The 22,661-nt window shown below is 50.3% G+C and overlaps 1 protein-coding gene across 2 annotated transcripts in view; it reads left to right on the plus strand.

The window, feature by feature from the left end:
- LOC126524583 (uncharacterized) overlaps positions 1-22,661 on the plus strand; it is a 141,280-nt gene that overhangs the window by 24,478 nt on the left and 94,141 nt on the right. The window contains exon 2 of one of the 2 annotated variants that reach the window (XM_050172883.3): positions 14,227-14,269. The exons of the other annotated variant lie outside the window; for it this stretch is intronic. The gene's annotated coding sequence lies outside the window, so the exon portion shown is untranslated. The remainder of the gene's footprint in view (positions 1-14,226; positions 14,270-22,661) is intronic. 2 annotated transcript variants of the gene reach the window in all.

Consider the following 22,661-nt stretch of genomic DNA (forward strand, 5'->3'; position numbering starts at 1 on the left):
TCTATCTATCTATCTATCTATCTATCTATCTATCTATCTATCTATCTATCTATCTATCTATCTATCTATCTATCTATCTATCTATCTATCTATCTATCTATCTATCTATCTATCTATCTATCTATCTATCTATCTATCTATCTATCTATCTATCTATCTACGTTCGCCCAAAAGATTGCCACAGAGGCGTATTTGCGAACAGCCCTCATTGTAATCCGTGTTCGGTAATCGAACCCACGACCTCGTGCTCTGCAGCAGGACTCCATGTAGTCATATAGCCACAACAACGGGGTAAGCGATATAGTAACATGGACAGGGGAGTGCGCGTATTTAAGGTCAGCGACACCTCGCGGATGCTTTTGTGTTTTTCGTTTTGTTTTTCAACCGAAAGCGTGCCTGATTACCGCTCTTTCCACGTCACACGTTTCGCGAGTGAGCAGATACGGGCAGGGTGACTACTGCTTCGCCGGTATATAGCTTTCAAGCACGGTGCCCCCCTCATAGCCGTTTGACCCCGCCCCATTATTACCGTATCGACTGATCGACATGTTAACACCGTTATCCCTAATTAACCCGCCATTCGCATTGCGCCTCGCCCCGCGTCCGACCTCTGTCCATTAGAGAAGGAGAAAAAAAGAAAGACGTATCGCTCGGCTTGTGTTTCATTCAATGCGGTGCGTGTGTCGCGACTGTGTCACGTGCTTTTATACCTACGCACCTTGGCACGCACGCAGGGACAGGTGTTTGTACGGCTGGGCCTTGCCGTATAAAAGGGGGGGGGGAGGTGGGGGGGAGGGTTAGGCTGTCTTGCGAATGGTTGCTGCACGAAAAAAAAAAAAGCGCAACAGAAAGCCTTCACGCACGACCTCGAAGAGACAAAACAGGCTTTATTTTTAGCTTTTGAGTTTCGTGCGCCGCTCGTTCGGGCACGGTAACAATTAATGACACCTCGCTGGGCGCCGCTTCGCGGTGCCTGTAATAATTCGCGCTCCGTCGGCTGCTGGGAACAGCCGTATCAGTTCCTGCGCCTGTCCCACTCGTGGCGTGGGAAACGTAACGGTGGCTTTGCGTTTGACGCGAGCCGCATTATATATATAGAAAGCAAACGACAAATTATGGCCTCGCCATGCGTGTCGAGCGACTAGCTATACCAACCTGTCTTCGTCGCCGCAAAACTGGGTTCCGTGCGACACCTCGAGCCTTGATATCCTGCAATTGCACAGTTGCCCTTGGAACGTACAGATGCGTATTACGCCGGTAGCGCTGAGAAAAAAAAAAACGGGGGTCGACAGGGGGTAGGACTGAAGACGAAAAATGTATAGGAGCAACTGTACCGTCTATAGACATTCGTTAATAGCGCCGTTGTGACCGGCCGCGGTGCACACACCCCGACGATTGGACTTGTCCTCGGAAGACTATAGATGCACACTCACGGTGCTTCAACGACAGATAGCGTCCTTCCCTTGCATTTAGCCCTTTTCTTGCCTTTAATGCGTCCGCTGTATAGCCGATTCGCGCACTTGACTATTTTGCATAAGTGGTTCGCGGAGCTTAAGTAGCCGTGAGAAGTCGCACTGTTCCGCCGGCAGTGTGCTGGGTAATCGGGCCCATTTTCAGAGCGATATCTTTCTTTTTCCTCCGGGTCAGTCTGACAAAACAGTATGGCGGCGCTCCCGTTTACGAAGGCTCATAATTATGCTGCGACAGAGCGCTGTGTCCGTGTCTGCTCTTCCGTTTTTGCATTTGTCTCGAGTCGCAATGTTGCGTTTTGGATCCGGCAGAATATAGAACCGGTTGCAGCGATCACCTTGCCGAGCGCCGAATCGATGGCGCTACGGGATCCGCGACGCCATGCGACGCCTTCTGAGTTTCATGCAGCCGAATGCCCGAATCCCCGCAAATTGGTGACGAGCTTGTGCTAACCCAATGGACAGTACAGAGTAACATATTATACGTATAAATCAAGGCATACCGTGGTACAGTTGAAAAAAAGTAAGTATCCTCCGACACCGCACGATATATTGGCGTACCCTGCAGTACCAGTAAGGGCAAACGCGAGTTCGCTTGCTGTGTAGGCAGTGCATCACCACGGATACTACACGGTGTCGTGAGAGAAGGAAAAGGAGAGTGCACGTGTAGAGTCGGGCGGGATCGACAGGGTGGTTCGAGTGACAGGGACGAGACGGGAGGATTTCCGCCACATATATACACGGTCCGGTGTAATCCCGAGTGTCTGGCGAAGGCTATGTATACGTGTCGGGACGTGGAACTCCGCGTAGCCTCAAGACTCGACGTCCTCCTCCATGTCGGATGCAGTCGGGATGACCGGGCCCAAGTGTCAAGTTTCCGTCACAAAAGGTCCACGAGGTAGAGGTAAATGTTTTGGATGGCCGGTCATGCTCTGCTGCCAACGCCTCGCATCATCACGCCACCGATCCCATGAACTGCCGCCACACGCCGGTCCTGAAACCTTCGACGTGAGCGGGACATCGAACTATATGTACTACATCTGTCATCGCCCAACTCAAGCCGCTCGGTTGGCCAACGGGTGAGCCAGTGTCGGCACATGCTATTTGGCTGTTTTAGCGGCGCCTTAGTTGTACATGTGCACGGGGAATCTTTGGCTCCCTCTTGATTATGCGTGTGTGGTTTTCTCTCTCGCGTGTGTGTGTGTGTTGTTTGCGCATAAAGTGACGTTTAAACCCAGCTAGTAGCATCGTCATGCTGGGGAGAAGGTTGTCCTTCCAAGACTACAAAATTATATCTTTTTAAACGAACCTCCTACGCCTGTCCATCGCAGAACAGTCGCATAACGTTTGACTACACTATAGCAGGCCAAATTTGCTTGAATGAGAACCCGGCACAAAAGAAAGTAATAATAAATAAAGTAATACATATCAATACAACGAAAAGCACACACTTTCAGCACCTGCCAAGCGCGCTTCGGGAACCTGTGCTCCACTACGAAGAGAAGGCCAGGCCAGCTATTTAACGTGCCCTGTACGCCCATAGTCTCCTCCTCGCTTCTCGTTATCGCGGGCCAACACTTAGAACACAAGGCACCGGCAGCGGCTTCGTGACGGGGCAGCCGCTCTGTTATCTCAACAGCGCACGCCACGACCACCGACTCCGCGGACCGCCCACTTTCATCGCGGGGTCGCGCATGTGCAGAGAGTCCGCGAAGCTGCTTTTCTTATCTTTCGTCACACCCGCCGTGCAGGCGCGTGAGCCAGGCTGCCCCTCGCGTTTCACTGAGCGCGCGTTGTTTCACTCGGGAGAGCTCTCTCTCCCCGCTGGCGGTTTCACGGCCCACTTGATATCGGCCTCACCCGGCCCGCGTGGTGCAGCGAAAATGCACGAGGGCCGTCCAGAGCGGGCGTCGATATGCACCGAGCGCATTGTGGCGAGTAATCGAATCCGTACCGAGAGAGCTCATGGGGGGGATAGTTGTACGCGCATACCTCTATATATCTCCCCCTCCTTGCGCGTAGCGCAGCGATGTACCGCCGGTGCGCCCTCAGCATGCGGAAGAGATGCTCGGTCGCCGACGCGCTCGTTCTCGCGGAGCACCCGCGCCCGCCGTCGCATCCTCGGCGGCGACGCGGAACCACGGAGGGGAGTGCGGCGGGCATCGTCGCACGCATCGCGGGACGCTGCTGCCACGTGCGTGCCGGCAACGAGAGAACGCAGTGAGCGCCTTAGCACGCACGCACGCACGCACACTCGCACTGCGGAGATGAGATGGGGCGGCGTTGCGTGGGGGGAGGTCATCGGGTCTCCTTTTGTCTTGGCCGCTAATGACGATGGCGATGCCGCGCGAGCAGGAAACGGCGGAGGAGTCCGCGCATGGCGGGCCGCTACGGGCATCGTCTGTCCGCCGCACCGTATAACGGTCGTGCGCTCGCCGCCCCCTGACGACGGCGGGCACTTCTGGAACGGTCGCCGTTCCATGGGACGTCTGGACGTTGCGTGATGGCCGCCCCGCGGCTTGCTCCGCGTCCGCTGCTTTGTACGAATACTTCCGCCGCCGAATTCGCGATCCCGTTGGTGGTTCTGAACGTCCTTGGGTTATGCGTGGGAACGGCGATGTAGATGCGTGCCTCTGTATTTTTTGTCCAATGTGATCGACGAAAGTGCGCTGCCTGCACGAAACGGAAGTGGAAGGTTTCCGGGCCGGCCCTGACGTTGGCGTGACTTTAAGCTGTTATATTCCAGGAAGTCAACGTGTCTGTTGTAGGCATTACCCTCAGTGTATTCGACTAAGAAAGGGGACGGTAGCTTTTCCCAGCCAGTACGGATTTCAGAGAAAGAAATCAACTGAATCTGCATTGCTCAGTATTAAGGATAAACTTATTAACAACATAGAAAATCAATTGTACACATTAGGTGTTTTTCTAGATTTCAGCAAAGCGTTTGATTCTATTAAACATAATATACTTCTTAGCAAACTACCGTATTATGGAATACGAGGCACTTCACTTAAATTATTGCAAAACTACCTTTCCGGTCGTTCCCAGTATGTTGTTATTAATAATGCTACGTCTAATTCTGAGCTAATAAAATTTGGGGTTCCTCAGGGGTCAATCCTAGGACCTACTCTGTTTCTTTTATACATCAATGACATGGTATCGATCCCACAAACCCCTTCTATTATCCTTTACGCTGACGACACAAGTGTATTTTTTTCTGGTGAAAATCTAGGTTCCTTAATCCCGCGTGTAAACTTATGGCTTAAGAATCTATCTGACTGGCTTGTTACAAATGAACTCTCATTAAATGTTGACAAAACTAAGTACATTGTTTTTACCCCTATTAACAGACCTGTTTATATTAATAATGATGTGGCATTCGAGTCGCGACCGCTAAAGAAGGTAGCACAAATTAAATTTTTAGGTGTTCAGTTTCATGAAAACCTTCGTTGGTCTTGCCATATTCACTATATTAAGCGTAATATTGCACACTGTATTGGTATGCTTAATAAGTTTCGCTTATTGTTGCCTCGTTATATTCGACGTCAACTGTATTTTAATACCGTTCATTCGCGACTGCATTACTGCCTGCTTGTCTGGGGCACCACTACTAGGTCTAACATGGAAAGCCTCCATCGATTACAGAAAAAAAGTGTGCGCTTTATTGAAAATCTACCACAACGTGAATCAACATCTGTATATTTTTCGCAGAATGGCATCCTGGACATTGAATCACTATACAAACTGCGACTATCAGAGCTTGCATATTCAGATTTCAAAATTGATCCACAACTTTTCTCTTTGAGGTATACCAAACATGAATCCCACTACGAGTTTAGGCGAACCCACTTCACCAAGTTTAAATGCAGGACGAATTACGGTACACAACTGTTAAATTGGCAAATTCCTAATGTGTTAAACCTTTATCCTGCTCTGATAGACTTTATGGAAAACTGTTCCTCTTTGCCTGCTTTCCGAAGCCAGGCAAAGAGATTTTTCTTAAATCGTGTATAAACCAGTTAGAAATTTGTTTCCTTTGTTCTTTTTTGTCAAGTGAACATATTTGTCATGTGAACATTTTTTTTTTGTCGTATGGGAGATGCAGTTAGGATTCCTTGCTTTGTTTTTTCTTTTCTTGGTCAAGTGAACATGTTTGTAGGTATTATACATAATTAATTAGATTGATTTGAATGTACAGTGTATGTATATTGCTGTATGTGAATTGTTATAATCTTGCCGTAAAAAAAAACAAAAAATTGTACTTCGCAACTTACCATGTCGAAACTGTGCCTGCGTGAATTCAGGGTGTCTAGGGCCTAGTCAGGTGACCACGTGTGTCACCTTTAGCCCTCTTCACCCGGACAACTGTATATTGTCTAAATTTCAATAAAGTCAAAGTCAAAGTCAAAGAACTAACTGGCGACCGCTCCTAGGAGTGCGTTTCGCGGAGCATGCCGAACGACGTCCGGGATGCTCTTGTTCGAGCGTATAAGGTGGAGTCTGAGGAGAACTAAGTCGGGTGAGCCGCGCAGGGATATAAAGGTGGTTCTGTGTGAGAAGGGAAAGGTTGGCACTATCTTCTGCAATCTTGGAGGGAGCATGGCTCAGCGCCAGCTCACGTAAGGAACGCGTGCTGTGGAAGACGCATGCAGTGAATGAGAGAGAAAGAGAGACAGAATGGTGCGATAAGCTGCTCAAAGATAGTGAACAATGATTTGTACGACGCAACTTAGAAAGAAAGTTAGCAAGAGGGCGGTCTTAGCGACGCGCAGATGCATCCTTGCTGAGGCGTGCCAGCAAACAGTGCTCGGCCCGATCGCGTCTCCTTTCATAACGCGTGTGGGGCTAAGCACGCCACTACGTTAAAATGGCGTCATTCTTCTGTACAATCCCTTCTGTACAATCAACGAGGGGACTATAGACGAACCGGATATAAGATGTCCTGCACTACTTTCAATTTGCATGTGCTCCACTTTACGTATATATAGATACCGATATAGGATATATGCAGATGATTCACTATAGCGCGCCCAGTTGTGGGCGTCCGAATTGCGTATACCCGCATGCAAAAAAAAAAAAAAGGAAATGCCGCCACCATTGTCGCTCCAATGCGCACGCGTGCGGCGAGTATATTGCTTGGTTGCCGCACGCCCCCATTAGGCCTATGTCACTCGGGCATCCCACGGTGTCGTTGGCGTTTGAGGAAGGAGAACAAAGAAGGCGGCACAGGCGGGTGGGCCGTGCCGTATGCACACACCTAACGCGTCTCTTTTGACGGCAGCACTTTGTGCGCATCTCCGAGTTCCAAGAGGGCTGGCATCCACGCGGCGACGCGCTTCGCCTCTGCAGCGCGCCACCCAGCGTGAGCCTGATTATGCGTGGGTCGCGTGCAAGGCGTGTCTGCGAGTTGCGCTAGCTTAGTCAGCCGACAAGGCTTTCTGGCTGGTTCACGCTGCCGCCCGACGACCTACGCGCATTGTCTAATTACTGCCGCGCTTTGATTGTTGGGAAATTTGAGCGTGCACGCGTGCACCGTGTACTTGGGAGTCATACAGCGTGTGTACACCCTGTACGTTTGGTCTATATACCGCGGGTGACCTCAGTCGAGCGCGGTGAAATTGTTGCGCTCTGCGGCGTCCGCCCCTACGAAAGGAAAGAAAGAAACGCAAAAGAAATGAAAGAAGGCGCGTCGGCAACGTAAATGATCGCACTGCTGTTTGTCAGCGTTCGCCAATGTGTGTTCGCCTGAGTGCGCCTTCTGCTTGAGATTTTTAGCCTGATGACGCCCAGAGCCTCCCACGCTCACGTACGGACTGGTCGCGAGTTTCGCCACCTCGTTTCCTTTGAGGGCTTAATTAAACTCGTGGTGCCACAGCGGTGCGAGGGATGCGCGAACCACTCCTACGCAGTTCTGACTCCGGAACACACATATACCAGCCAGCTCGCGAGACAATCCTATAAGCTTAACTTGGGAATAACTTCACATTGGGCGCACCACAGACAATGTCTTGCCCAGTGTGCGGGACTCAGCTGAACCGCATAATAGCCTCCGAGGTCCAGCACGCACGCCTCGATCTCGGAGGCAATGGATAGACCGCATACTTCGCATGTCGGCAAAGTACTCGCGAAAATGGCGGGCCGTGGAACCGAACGCGAGGTTGCGAGCGCGATTCCCGTGTACGAGGAGGCCGCATTCCGATGGAAGCTGAATACGAAAGCGCGCGCGTACACGTATTGTCACGACTAAAGGATAGCAAAGGAACAGAAGGAAACTAGTTGAGTTACACGAGCAGCGACCACGCTTCTTTTTGGGAAGAAGACGAAGTTGGCGCGTTACCCCTCGTGGTCCCCGAATACAGAGCTGGTTTTGTTTCTCGCCTCCTGGTCGTGCGCCCTGTTTTATTCTTTTCTTTTTTGACATCGTGACAATATCTGGGTACATGTTAAAGGATTTCGGGTGCTTAGAGTTAGTTCGAAGCCCTCAGCCCCGTTATACGCCGTGTGTCGTATCTCTGCAGGCGTGCTGCTAGTTAATCCTCACTTGCCGATCAAATTGGCGCGATAACTAAACTAGCAAGGAGGGAGGCCGTCAAACGTCCCTCTTCTTTCTTTCTTTCTTTCTTTTTTTTTTTTTTGTGCCGCTACGACATCTCTAATGCAGCCAGATATAGTTGCGCAAAGAAAGCAGAAACGGGCGATCCCTGATCTGGACCCAAATGCATTGCTAGAAAACTTCAGCAGTGCGTTCCGTGGGAAGTCCCCACCCGCGTTTTTTGCGGAAAGCACGCGCTGGCGCATGCTCGCGGAACACGGTACGCGCCAAGCAAACCAAGGAGGTTCCAATTATATTGAAACCCACTCGACGTAAGCGATGCCGGCACGCGCGCGCTAACGGCTCAGTGTATGCGCTCGCTCGCAACCGCGTGTACGTGTGTGCACGTGTGGCACCAATCAAGTTCGTTAATCCCCGAGGCGGCCGGTTTCGGTCGGCACGCTGGGGGGGGGGGGGGGGCTTCTATAGAAAGCGGCGGCCAGCACTGCAACGCCTCGCGCGCCCACGCCCACCCGGCCGCAAGAAGTCACGACATCTCGCGAGGGGGCGCGCGCGTCTTCCCAACACCCGCTGTGGGCCAAGAGGAAGAAGCGAGGAAATTACGAAGAAAGAAAAAAAAAAGACACAAGGCGGCGAGGAAGAACGGGTGATCGCCCACAACGAAAACAGAAACCTCAGGGAAAGGACTGCAGAAACACCGACGATGAAAGCCATCGAAATGATAAAGAAGGAATAGCGAATCAAATGCAGGATGGAAGGCGAAAGAAGGAAGGAAAGTAAAAAAAAGAAAGAAAGACGTTCGAATGGCGGCGTGTTGAAGCGCGCTTGCGTCTCCGCAGCAGAGATTCCCTAATGGCGCGAGACGATTCCGGCATTGCCGGCGGCGCGCGTTTCGTTCCTGCAGGAGAGCGGCGTGTCCAGGGCGTGTACCAGCTTGCCCGGGGCGAGCCACTCGCTCACGCCTTCCATTCTCACGAAGCACGCGTGTACCTGTCCAACACGCACGCACGCACGCGCAACGCATCTGGCACCTTTGCGCAAGGGCGCACGCACCATGCCCGCTGCTGCGGCAGGTGTAGTGTGTACACCTATACCCACAAACCACCGCTCAGAGTCATGAAAGCCACTGCCTCGGGGACCGGCGGAGACGAGACGTTGCGCCAGTCTGCGCGAACGCGCGTTTTGCTGTTGTTCGTGTACAGAAGTGGCGGCGTGTTTTATCGTGGTTTTATCGTGACAGCGTTGTTGTAATGGCCTCGCTTCGGATGGATGGCGCCGCCGCGCCGACTTGGCCGCAGAGCAGACGACCGCGTTAATTCGCCGTGCTCCTTGCAGACGACGGTGTACCAGGAAGCGAATGTACATACATCTGCACTGCGCGCTTCCTGATACACCGTCGTCTGCAAGGTCACCCGCGAGCTACGCGCGTTCCGAGTGCAAGCGCTGATTCTGAGTGCCGAGCTATTATAGTGTTTCCGAAAACCGTAACCCACGAATCCCTTGTTTTAATATTTCCTGCCGGTATTATCTTGTATTTAGAACCCGTTAAAGAAGACGCCAGAACCGGCGGCTGGGTCTTATTTAAGCTTAGAATAAGGGTGAACTAAACAAGTTGGCATTCATTCGAAACTTGAGCGCAAAGGGTACTCGAGGAGACCACACGACACGAGCGCTGACAAACAACCCCGTTTCTCTGTGTTGTGTACTTTTTTTTTTTCAGCATGTGCCTGGGTATTGTATTTTGTGTAGGCCACAGGACTGAACGCAAAGACTGATTGATTGATTGATTGATTGATTGATTGATTGATTGATTGATTGATTGATTGATTGATTGATTGATTGAACGATCGATCGATCGATCGATCGATTGGTCGATAATGCTTAACATCCCGAAGCAACACTGAAGCTATGATAGACGCCGTAAGGCAGGGCTCATGGTTTATTCATGGTTTATTTGGACCACCATGGGGGTTCTGTAACGTGTACGTAAATCTAAGTATACAGGTAGAACAACGTTTTTGTGAATTTCGGCCTGATAATAATGCGACTGCCGTGGCCGGTAGTCGAACCCTCGACCTCGTGCTCACTAGCACAGCACCCCAGCCACTGAGACCGCGAGGGGCCGGTGCCACATTCTTTAGGTTGTACATACAGCGTGGCACAATAAATTTGTGCGTTTACTGTACGAGCAGCGTTTGATATTTTACTCACCTCATCTGTACACCTCATGTGGCGCACAGTAACTATAGGCTCAACGACAAGAACAGAAGCATTGACCGGCAATAAAAGTGATTGCGTTCTTTAATGTTTAAGGCTCAACGAAATCAGGAAAGCCGAATATATATGCCGCATTGTTTTGGAAAGGTTTGATGACCGTACAAATATTTTTGCTCTGAATATAAATAGGCCGCACATTGTAACCTTTCAAAGCAATGCGTGTTGAATGTCAGGAGATAATACCCCGCGGAATTCCTACGAGGTGAAAGGAAACACCGAGAGCGGCCCTCCTTCACATGCCTACTGAGATATTTCGCCGTTCAATGCTCTTTTGAGCCACTGCGGTGAATGCTCTGAAAAAGAGGTGAGGGCGTTCGGGGTCCGCTGTAAACGTTACAGTGGTCGTTCCGCACGGTCGCGCTGGCACGTGTAGACAGCGTCAAACTCGGCATTTTTCGGGCAGCTTCGTTCTCAGCCAGCTGCCCTTTGCATGGACAGCGGGTTCGTGGACCAGCTGTCGGTTCACTAGCCGTTCAAAGCCGTTGAGGGAACTTCGTCCGGGATTCGAGGGGCGTCTACCGAAGGTATCGTAATCAAGTCTATATCCTAATCACGTCCGCTTGAAACTGCAGCAGAAGTCGCCCATTTCCTCATGCCGTGTCTTCCCTCCTTCCTTCCCAGACAATTACTTTCCAATGTGAACTTCTGTGCCTCTTCTCGGGCCCTCTTTAGCGTACCTTGAATTGTCCACGAAACAGTGCATGGTTGTAGTCTTTCCTTGCAACTCAAGCGCACTAATTAACGTCTGTTTGTGCACTTAAACTGTAGCTCCGTTTATGAGAACTCGACGCGAGCAAGTTGGGTCGGGAGTCGAACGTGGCGCAGAACAGAATAGAGCGTGTGTGTTTACGTGCCTCTTTTCAAGAGCTACACAAGAAGGACTCTGGACATGCATCAACTGGCATTGCCGCGCCAATGTCAACATGCACAAAAGGCACACTCACGGCATAAGTTGAGAGCATATGTCATATCTTCCAAACCACCCATCAAGCATGCCCGCAACGCTTGATGCCACTGGCCCACTAATCAATTTGCTTTACTCAAGATCCCGAATAATATGGTAGAGAGAGAGAAACAGAGAGATGACGAAGAGGAAAGGCAGGGAGGTTGACCAGATATTAGTCTCCGGTTTGCTATCCTACACTGTGGTTGGGAGACAGGGGTTAGGAAGAGGACTGAGAATGTAGTTATCGGCTTCGTTTTCTGATCTTCCGGTTTGTACACTGCCCTGGTGAGGCGACCCAAGGGAAGGTGGGCGTCGCCGTCTCAGTCCGGCGCGCAAGTCGGTGGCTCGTCTTCGAATCTGTGACGGGGTTGGTTTTATTCCGACTCCCGCGCGGTGTTAGAGGCGCTCGCATTAAAGCATGCGTGACTGTATATACGTGCGACCATGCCCGCACACCTCCCTTTCTTGCGCGAAGCGTACGCATCCATTCGTCCAGTGCCTTTCCCCTGACCTTCCCAGGCAACTTTCTTCGCAGCGGCGCACTTTGTGTACCTGTGTGTGTGTGTGCGGCACGCGATGCGAACGGGGTTCGTCGGCCCCTGTCCGAGCTTTTTTTTCTTTTTGATCCAAGGCGAAAGGAAAGATGGAGAGGGTACAACGCGATGCGCCGTACGTGTCCGAGATGAGAGTCCGCGCTCGGCTTTGATCTGCGGCCACTTTCATTGCGAACCAGCGGACCGAGGAAGACGGCCAGCGAGGCGCCTAGCGCATGCATATACGCACACCTGTCCGCGAGCGAACGCGTTTGTGCGCGCCAAGCGTGGCGTCGCAGTCGCCGTTCGACGCCCTTTCTTCCCTTTTCCGTCTTTTCTCGTTGTGATTACGTTTTTCTTTCGCCTGTCAGAGTGAAAAAAGAAGTACGCGAGAACGTAGCAACGGACAACATCGGGCAATAGCAGCAACAAGCGCCGTGCGCGTGCAGCCCCCCGAGTTCGCCGTTGCCACTGCGCGTCGAGCCTGGTCGAGCTCGCTGGATTGTCGTCGCCATCGGTGCTGAAAGAGCGCGCATTCTTTCTCTGTCACGCCCTTTCTTTCTTTCTTTCTTTTTATTCTGTGGCTTTCTTTGCGACGGCCGCGCCTGGACGAACACCGAGACACCGTCACTGCCGCCTTCTGCATCTCCCGCCCCGTGCGCTTCGCGCTGCACACGCCACTTTCGATTACGCTTCACGCACTCGCACATCTACGCTTGCCGCTGCGCGATCGTGGTCGAGCTACTGCCGCGCGAATTCCTGGGCGTGTGTAGCTAGCTATAAGCCCCCCCCACCTGTAACCATAATTGGACTGTGCACGTGTGCGTCCGTGTGCGCGCCAAGTGTTGGGAGAGGAGGAATCCGTCTTCTTTCCCTCTTCGTTCGGCGTGTAGGGAAGGTTAAAAACGCGCGCGCGTGCTTCCACGCGTAGGGCATGCTAATGGGCTTTTGCTTCTCAGCTGCTGATCGGCGTTTGCTCTCGGTGCTGATTTCTTTTTTTCGTTGTAAGCTGCTCGTTCTCTGGCTGCATGTGCGCGGAAATTCGCGGAACAGGCGCGCAGCACGGCGTCGTGATCGCCGTGCGGAACGAGCGGCCCGAACAACCGGGCGTGCCACGCTGCGGAGCGCCGCGTTCGAATCGACGTCTTCATCTTCCTGTTACGCCAACTACTTCTCCTCCTTCGTCGCTTCTCCTTCCTCTCGAGGAGGTCCGACGCTGAGGCTGGCTCTTCAGCTAGGAGCTTTATGTTCAGCTCAAGTGGCGCGCCCTCTTGTGTTTCACGTCGAGAAGTAACGCGATTTTTACTGTTCGACTGGGCGCGCGGGCCCTTTTGTTCCGCGTGCTTCGAGAGGAAGCAGTGGGAAGAACTGTGGCGGAGGCGTTGTCGAGACTCCTGTTACGCGGCGGCGACGAGACTCGTTCGCTGTACGTCGCACGCATCTGCACGTGTCTCGACACGCCGAAGTGTTTTAGAAGGCTCGACAGTGCGAAAGCGTTTGTGTGGTTCCATTCTCGCCTTGTTCCTCTCGTCAGTGACTTTCGTTTTGCGGCGAAAGTGCGCTTAGAGGTGGGAAATTGAACAGCGACCAGCCTGAAGACCACGAACGATGGAATACGGACAACACTTTCTACAAGTCACTGTTGCAGTATCTGCATGAAACGCACCTACATGCTTATATTTAACTTCGCACTGCAGGGCGAAGTTAAAGGTTAGCCAACCGGACTCTTGACTGGTTAACATCCCTGCCTTCCTTATATATATATCTCTCTCTGTCGCACTGAAGTTATGCCGCGTGGCTACCCACGCGAATTTAAAAAAAAAAGTAAACTGTGAATACGAGAACGATGTGGCTCTTTAACCGGCCACGTCACGCGATGCCCAAAACAGGTATACCTTGTAGTCTATTAGGGAAATACATTTGGCGCTAAGCAGAGAGAAACGCAGTCTAATGCAGCAGAGAGTTGGCTGATGATGCTATAGGAAATTGGCAGCCATATAATGGAGTCGGACGACGGCAGGACAAGGACAGGTCTTCTTTTTGCACGACGATGACGACGACGATGATGCCCGAGTGCAAAATACGTGTAGTATACGGGCACTTTTCGAGCGCTGAGTGTCTGCCTGCACCGGTCTGCTATTCCGCGAAGGCTAACATCATCTGGTCCATGCACTTTTGCGACAAGGCCGCGTCCCAACCGTCGCACGTAAAAAGCGGCAAGTTCTGTAGGCAACTTTCCGTCATGGGTTTCGCGCGCATGTAAAGCGTGCGTTTCTTGCAGCCTATTCAAAACTGCAGCAACAGTCATACTAATGCCGCCTGCCTCCGTTATCTCTTATCGCGAGGGGACGACGCGCACAGATGTTCCGTTTGTGTGTGCACTGAATTCTCCGACTTAATTGTTTAGCTGTTCTGCGCTAAATAATCTTTCCTTCGTTTCTTCCGCAGATAACGCGGCGAATCCTCCTCTGCGCCTGCCCCCGCTTGTGAGGTGAGTCGCTGTTACAGATGTTCCTTGTACTGCAGTCGTGATGAAGAGCGCTGCATCGCTGCTAATTGAACGCAGCGCTTGCAAAGCCCGAGGTACGAGCGGAGTACATCCTGAGGGACATATACTGGGCTTCGAAGCTTGCAGTGTATACACGTGACTATACTGGCGAGCGAAAGACCACAAACGGCCACACAAGAGCAATTTTTCTTTTTAATTTTCAGCCGACGATTTTACAACTGATCAAACAAGTGAGGCTGTTTCCACTCTCGTACTGCGACAAGAGTGAAGCTGTCCAACAGCTGTCTTAACACATGGGAGCACGTTGGGAGCTCGGTTATTAGCCAGTATAGGCCATCCGAAATCATTGCAGGCACTCTAAGCAGCTGAAACATACGCGACTGATACAAGGGCACAATTATGGACTAACACGCACTAGAAGGTAAGCGCTGAACGCCCAGTCGAATTTTTATTAAAAGAACGCCAGCCTTTTTGTAGCCTGCCCTCCAAAAAAAGAAAGCATACGAAAAGGGTGACGTTCTTTGAATAAAAATTCAGTTGGCAGTCAGCGCTTGTCCTGTGGCGGGCGTTTTTCTTTGTGCTGCAGTCGTTGCAGCCGCGCAGTTTCGGCTTACATTTGAGATGAACCAACTGCTCGCGCCGAGACGTTTTATTACGTTGACGAAACTTTTGCCAGCTGTGGATGTTCGTACGAGGTTCTAAATTCCACGAAGCGCCTAAAGCGTCTGCGTTAGGTGCCAATGTCGTCGGAAGAATCCTACACCGAAGTGAAGTTCTTGGGACCGCATGACCTCGTGCGTCTGACACATTGTAGAAAAATGTACAAAGCCACACAAGCGCCAGTGCGTTTGTGCACGCATGTTGGTTGTATCGCATTACACTTTAGTATACAGTGCAGGAAAGGACTACACGGACGAATCCTTACGCTGACTTGCTATGCATGGGAGAAGAAGCCTTATCACGCGTGGTCAACTCCGGTTTACATATTGGGATGCGTTTCAATAACCTGCAGAAAGGTTCTAAGACAACCGCCGAACCAACAGGAGTGCAATTTGTTGCATTTGAAAGGGAAATGGAATTTCTTGATTGCAAAGCATAATATTGATATAAGAGTTCACGTATTTAAAAAAAAAGTGCCATAAGCCGGTAAGCTTCAGAAAAGTTATAACCTCGTTATATTGTGCCAAGAATTTCAACGTATATATCTGTTACATTGTCCAAAGTGTGCGAATTTGATACATTCATTTACAGCTAGCTTACGTGCAGTATTGTAAGCTTCTTGTGTGATAATTCGTGCTGGTGTATCTGTGTTGTCCGCTTCAGATATACCAACAGAGGCAGTTTACAAAATTGTGACATCGTTTTCCTTTTATTTCTTTTTTCTTTTTGTAACAAGGTTAAAACCTTGTTACAAATGAACTTCTTAGAAATGAACTAAGGCTTGACGCCTTAGTTCCTTTCTTAATTTTCCCTTTCGCAAGAATTTCCGTAAAAAATAAATCCACTACCTAGAATCGGTCGATTTTAATTTTTTTTTCTTTTCATTTCACTAACACAGATTTAATCAAACTCGATGTAGCGGACGACGAGGAGAACTATTTCTCCGTTCCCACGTATTTAAATAAGAAAGCTCCCGAAGTAGCACTTTCTCTTAGGGACTTTCCTGCAAATTCCTGTCACACTGACACGTAGGCTTACGCATGCGTCCTGGTGCCTTAAGGTCGCAGCACGACCTGTCAACGCAATGCGAATAAGCTCATCTGCATATCTTGACCTCTTTCGTTGTCTGCGGTTCATTCCTGCGCGCTCAAAGCGAGGTAACCCACGCATTCATTGATGTTGGAGGCGTACGCAATTCCCTTTAGTGTAAGTAAAATACCTAAGCGCATAGTTCCGTGAAAACCAGCGGAGCTTCTTCTTGTGTGTGTTTTTTTTATATATATATATATAAAGGAAAGGTACCTGCCTCCAGCGCGATTTGATGAGCAATGCTGACTTGTTTGCTAATCAAATCGATAAATTTCGAAAAGCTTGGGCTGTTCTGCAAATCTTTCGAATCGAATGGGATACTAATGTTCGATAGAAAAAAGCTAGCTCCGAAAATGGGATCGAATGACAAATATTTCCTAGAGAGGATCGAGAGGAGCTGCCGTTTTGAGACTCTGGTCGCAGACAACGGTGTGGGGTTCTCACCGGTTGTCTGCTATAGTGCTCGGGTAATAGTGACGCGGTGGTAAAGAGGGCAGCCACGTCCGTAAAGCAGATTGGAACGTACTGCCACAAATAATCAAAGCACGGTAAAAAACCATCCTTGGACAACAACCGGGGTTGGCTTTTCATAAATTTTCATCGGTTTCGGGACCCTTTAACGAGATTTTGCTTTTTAGAGTCTTCGATACATGTTTGGGGCGGAGGGAGGGAAGGGGTGGGGGTGGGACCTTTTAGGGAAGTAAGTAGCCAGTGATATGCCCCTGTAAAAATTCCTCAAGGGATTTTGTCTACGTTCAATGCCTGTAGCCTCCATTTTACCCAAAAGGGGGGACATTGTGTGCCTCCGTTCCTCTCTATTTCTAAAGAACCACCGCAGAACTCGTTAACGAGCCATCCGGCTGCATCAAAGCCACATATATCCAGGCAAAACACAATATCGAGCTCTGATACCGCTTTAGAAAATTGGGGTTTGTTATTCCCCTTTTACCGACCGCCTACTCGCACACCGCAGTAAGTAATTGAAAGCTGTAGTTTTAATAAATGATGGCCTGACGTTGAGGAATGATTAAGGAACCAAAGAAAAAAAAACACGATATGGTGATGTTACGTTTCGCCTACAACGCGCGGTAATGCCGGCGCGGATGCAACGGACGCCGGGGCTTCGTTCAAAGCGGCGGACATTTTGGCCCGCGCGACGCCGCCGCAACGCTTCCCCGCCAAGCGTGTCCAGGCGTGTTTCAGTGCCACGTGTCTTCGTGTGTGCGTGTGTGTGTGTGTGCCCTCGCTTGTCAAAGCGCGGCAGCCGGGGAGCGGGGTTCCCCAAATGAGGAGCCAGGAGGTCTCTCGGCTCGACCGTGCGCGCCGTCGTGTGGGCGGGTTGGCGATGCGTCACTACACTCGGTTCACCATGTCTCTCGGCTCAACATGTCTCTCGGCTCGACCGGGCGCGCCGTCGCGTGGGCTCTTCCCGTGACCTTCCCTTTTGGACCGCGACGCCGAGAGTATAAGAGCAGCTGCCCCCGGATGCCAGGAGAGAGGCTCCGATTTGTACTGTTGAGTTACGTGCTCTCCCGTCTCTCCACTTCGGTCGAACTGACCGGCCGCTCTTTTGCTATGTTAGAATAAACAAGTTGTTCTGTTACCAGTCTTCTCTTGCTTTGCCGGGACCTTCGGATGCTTCCAGTGCCCCAGGCCGCCAGGCCAACGCTACCCTTGGGGCTTGCGACCCATTGGCAATAACGGGCGTCAGCACCGAGACCCCAACAACTCGTGCCAGCGGTGCGATTCTAACAGTGAAAAGATTAGAACGTCAAAATAAGATAAAAGAAGTGTTACACGTGACAACGAAAAAGAAAAACACCAAAACGTTGACCCACACTTATCATCGTCATCACGTTACTTAGCGAATTTAATTAATTTTAACTTAATATGTTTTTTCGGCCTTGAACGAAGTAATCCGCGGAAAGTTCTGGTTTTATCGCAATTCATTTGCGTCCTGCATTCTTTTTTTTTTTTTTTTGCGGTAGGAAACGTTAGACGCTCCCGAAACGTACCGTGCGCAGCGCGCACGAGAATCATTACCCGTTTTGCCAAACACGAAGCGATCGTGCCGCTGTCTCTGCGACACACATATAGTACGTCAACCGTTGTCTCTAAGAGGCGGGAATTAAACACCTGAAATGCTGAGAAGTCGCGTGGTCGTTCACTGTTAAGAAGAAGAAGAAGTAAAAAATTGGAGGACGCTTAAGCTTCGCCTTCAAGAGTGGAACGCGATAGCGTTATCGCACCCCGTTCGCACCGCCTACTCAAACGCGCTGCGCCACCCAAACGTCGCGATCGGCACAGATAGCCGGGCCCCGACACGCCATGAAGGCGGACGTGATCATGGGGCGAGTGGCGCGCCACGTGTCGGGGCAGCGCCGTACATTGCGAGGAGGGGGCCTTCTGTGTTTGACGCAAGATGGCTCTGCGTGTGCACAGAGCGTAGAAGAAATGTAGCGGAAACGTACTTCGCTACTCGTGAAACTGCGACTTCTGTAAGTCACATGGTCATAATTACCGATATACACCGCAGTACAACTTTCTACGGCCCGTTTCTAAGGGAACACCGCATTCACTAGAGGCGATTTTGTCCCGTTTTGAAGGAACGAACTTGTGGCTGAGTGGTAGCGTCTCCGTCTCACACTCCGGGGACCCTGGCTCGATTCCCACAAGCCCATCTTGCAAGATGTTTTTTATTTATGAAGTGCCTTCTGGAATTTATCGCTCACGGCCAACGCCGTCGACGCCGACGACACCGGCTTTTCTGCGACACGAGCTCCTTAACGCTGTCGCGTTAAAAACTATCACCGAATAGTGAGAGTTTGGTGAATACACCAGCCTTACGGGTCACGATGACGACGCAATGCCGCCATACACTACTAGCCACTGTAAGCTACATGCACGGCTTGAAAACCTCCATTTCAATAATTTACTATGTTGAAAAGGCATGATGCAACCAGAACGATACCAGACTCGCGATACCAGGCGTTATGTATCGTTGGTTGGCGTTACTCCAACGAATACATTGACACAAAACGAGAAGTCACACAGATAGGAAGAGTACTATTCGTGATTTATGGAGTGATCAACGCTGCGGAAGCTACGCAAGAAGTTCGGACGAGAAAATTTATATCACTATACGCGCGTTCCGTCTATGTATGCTTCGCTCGGCCTCTGTCCATGGTTCGCTGCGCGCCAACAGCGTTTGCTCGCGGAAGCGTGCATGTGAGGCTTCTCGCGACGGGTAGCAAATAAAGAACCCGAAAAGAACAAAAATAAAAATGACCTAGAAGAATTGCATTAGGAGCCGTGTACCACAGTGTGTTTATTTCTAAGGATTGAGACTTGCTTCAATCAATATTGAGCATATATAAACAACAGTTGCGCACAATTGCTGTCAAAAAAAAAGGAACACAACAACGAACTATCAATCATTGCAAGAGGTCTTCCCAGCTTCCACTGCGTTGACTCAACTGAACACGCTCACTCATCGTTGTTGGTCAAGTTCTCATTGCGGGTTTTACATCGATATTTCATCAGAATTGCAGGGGACGCAATGCATATCTGAGCATGAATAAGAACGTCCCCTTTAGCGTATGGCCTTTAACACATGCCCTTTATCTTTTCTGCGCTGAGACGAATCAATAGATTCAAGATAAACTTTTGTGTACAGGGTTGTTACATATAGCTGCTATAAAGAGCTGTAGGCTTGATCGTTGCCATGGTGTAAACGTGAATGTGCGACGGGAGCGTTCCTCTACATTGCCTAACTTCTCCCCGTTGCTGGGATTAGCAGGTGCGTGACAGTAAATATGCAGATTCTTGGAGGAAGAGATCTGTAAAGGACAAACAGGCGACAACGTACGAGACAGCGCACGACCTGTCTATGTGCACGTGTGCTCCTTACGTGGCCGTCAGTAATGCGCAACAACGTAGCCCGCTATACGCAAAAAAGCACTTGCACTACAACTGTTCGTAACAACGAATCCCAACCAATCGTGATGCCGGACGTGTAATTAGTGAAGCAGATCGGCGGGTTGCAAAGATCACTTACGAAAAAGGAGCCTTGTGAATTCGGCCCCAAGTTAATTATTGGCTATTTCCCGCAACGTTCGCACTTTCAGCCAATCAGAGAAAAAGACATGGAGAGGAGAGTCTTTAACCTTACTTCGAGAGGTTAGCTTAGCGAGACGCCCGGCATGCTACTCCAGGTGAGATGATGAGAGCGTAAAAAAGGAATTGAGAGAAAAAAAATTCAGAAAATTCAGAGCCATTCCACTCCGTGAAGGTGGATGACCAGAGGAGCTACATATAACCATAAGTAAAACAAAACAACAAAACAATTTTGCATACGTATGCATTTTTTGGTGTTTATTTGAATTCACGTTTATCCCGTGACCGCAATTATGGCTTTGTGGCCGCAACGATAGACGGCCATGCATGGGCTCTCTGACGACACTGGAGGTGTTCTTAGCAACCGTTAGGTCTACGCACGACCGATGGCACGTCGTGGGAACTTTGGTCTTGGTGTAACATCGAAGGCCGAACCTTCCCAAGAGAAACGCCAAAAACCACTTTCCGCCGGGACGAGACACATCGACGTTGAACCCATCCACAATGACGATGGGATTGGGGTCCACCGGGAGGATCAACCCAAGTGTGTCCTTAATAAATTCTTCAAGGTCCCTCTCTGACGTTCCGGGACGAACGTCTGCGGTGGCGAAAACGATTCCGCCCCCACCCTGTACGGCGCACGCGTCGGCAGATTCCACGACGAGGCTGTCGCCCGTCGTCGGTAAGGCACGGGGTGCAACGGCCGCGCTGTCGTTTGCGTATAGATCGCAACGCTGCCCGCTCGGGAATCGACGCGCCTGTCGCACACAACGCCACTGTAGCCATCCACCCGAAAGAGGACATCCGTCCATGTCTCGGACAGGCGCACGAGAGGCACGTCTCTGAGCACGGCATCGTGGACGGTATCCGTGGCGTGAAGACGCAGCGAGCTCAGGTTCAACGCTGCTCGAGAAGCCGAGCAGCGCACGCCTTGGTTACAGTAGGAAGATGGTGTGTGTCTAAGCGCCTAAACTCGTTCTGTAGGACGCGATCCAAGTTTTCTTTGGCATGGTGGAACGGGTGGTCACCCCTTTGCGTTGGTGACGTAGAGACGGGTTAGCGTCGGTGCAGCGAATCAACGCCATGTACACTAGCTTCTGTGCACCCGCTGTTGTTGCTTAGTGGCTAGGAAGGAAGGAAAAAAGTGGAGAAGGAAAGGAAGGGAGGTTAACCAGTTTAGCTCAACCGGTTTGCTACCCTACACATGGGAGCGGGATTAGGGGGGATGAAAGATGGGGTGGAAAGAGAGAGAGAGCACGTAGCACAGCACACACATCGTCAGTTACAGTCCGTCACTCCTGCGCGGTATACGCTTAGTGGCTAGGCTGTTGGCCTACTAAGGACGAGGTCATATATATATATATATATATATATATATATAGTGTCGCATACCAAGCGACCCAAGTTTGTCCGACCGCGCGTTTCGAAACCGGATTCCACGACACAGCAGCCCAATGCTACACACATTAGACTCAATGACCCCAAGTTGGCGGAAAAGGTTAGAGACACAGACAGACAGAAAGGGCATAATATGTCCTAAGAAGAGAAAAAAACAGCGCTTAGATAAAAAAAAAAAAACAGGTTCTGAAATGACACCGTCTAGTTGTTGCGTTTAGGAGAAAACTACTTTCAGCGTATACAGGCAGGTACAGACGTGTGGGTCACGTATGGTACAGAAATGCCAGCCTCTTAAGACAAATGAAGGAACGCGTATACCATGAACCTGCGGCAGACGTTTGCATGTGGGTTGTGGGCTTTCTTTTTCTCTTCTGCAGCGCTTAGAGCGCTTTGGACAAGTGTGACGCGCTCCGTACAGATTCCGGGCGCGGGAAATCGCCATCAACTCGCACTATACGCTGACTCGGTCTGTGCCCGCCAGCTGGCCAGAGTGACAGCGCCAGCTTTCTTTCCTCGTTGGCCGGGGCCTGCCAGTGACCCTTTCTCGTCCCATAGCACTCGCAGCTGGATTTCTATTTCAAAACAGCGGGGCGGACGCGTGTGACCGCTGTGCTCGGATCGCTGAACCAGTGATAGTCGGTTTGGCAGGAGACAGGTGCAGCTTAGGTGAGCGGGGCATGCCGGGCCAGGACCATTCGGTTTCCTGCAATAATAATAATAATAATAATAATAATAATAATAATAATAATAATAATAATAATAATAATAATAATAATAATAATAATAATAATAATAATAATAATAATAATAATAATAAACTAGAGGGCACTCTGGCGCTACCGTCTGTGGGCGTTGCAAGTGTGGCGGTTCATAAATTGTCAAATTCCGCCATATTGTCGAATGCAATCGTCTTGTCAGCCCCGATAGTATCACAAGACGGCTGTGACTGGTTCAAAATGTGGACATTACAGAATAGCAAAAAAACGGCGGAATTTTAGCGTGTCCAGAATAGCACGCATGGCGAACACATGGATTTGTCTAAAGTTCGACCTTAGGGAATCCAAACAGCTGCGTGCATTTGTAAATTAATAATTTTAAACAATATATTGAA

This window comes from Dermacentor andersoni, chromosome 3 (genome assembly GCF_023375885.2).
Source record: "Dermacentor andersoni chromosome 3, qqDerAnde1_hic_scaffold, whole genome shotgun sequence".
NCBI lineage: Eukaryota > Metazoa > Arthropoda > Arachnida > Ixodida > Ixodidae > Dermacentor > Dermacentor andersoni.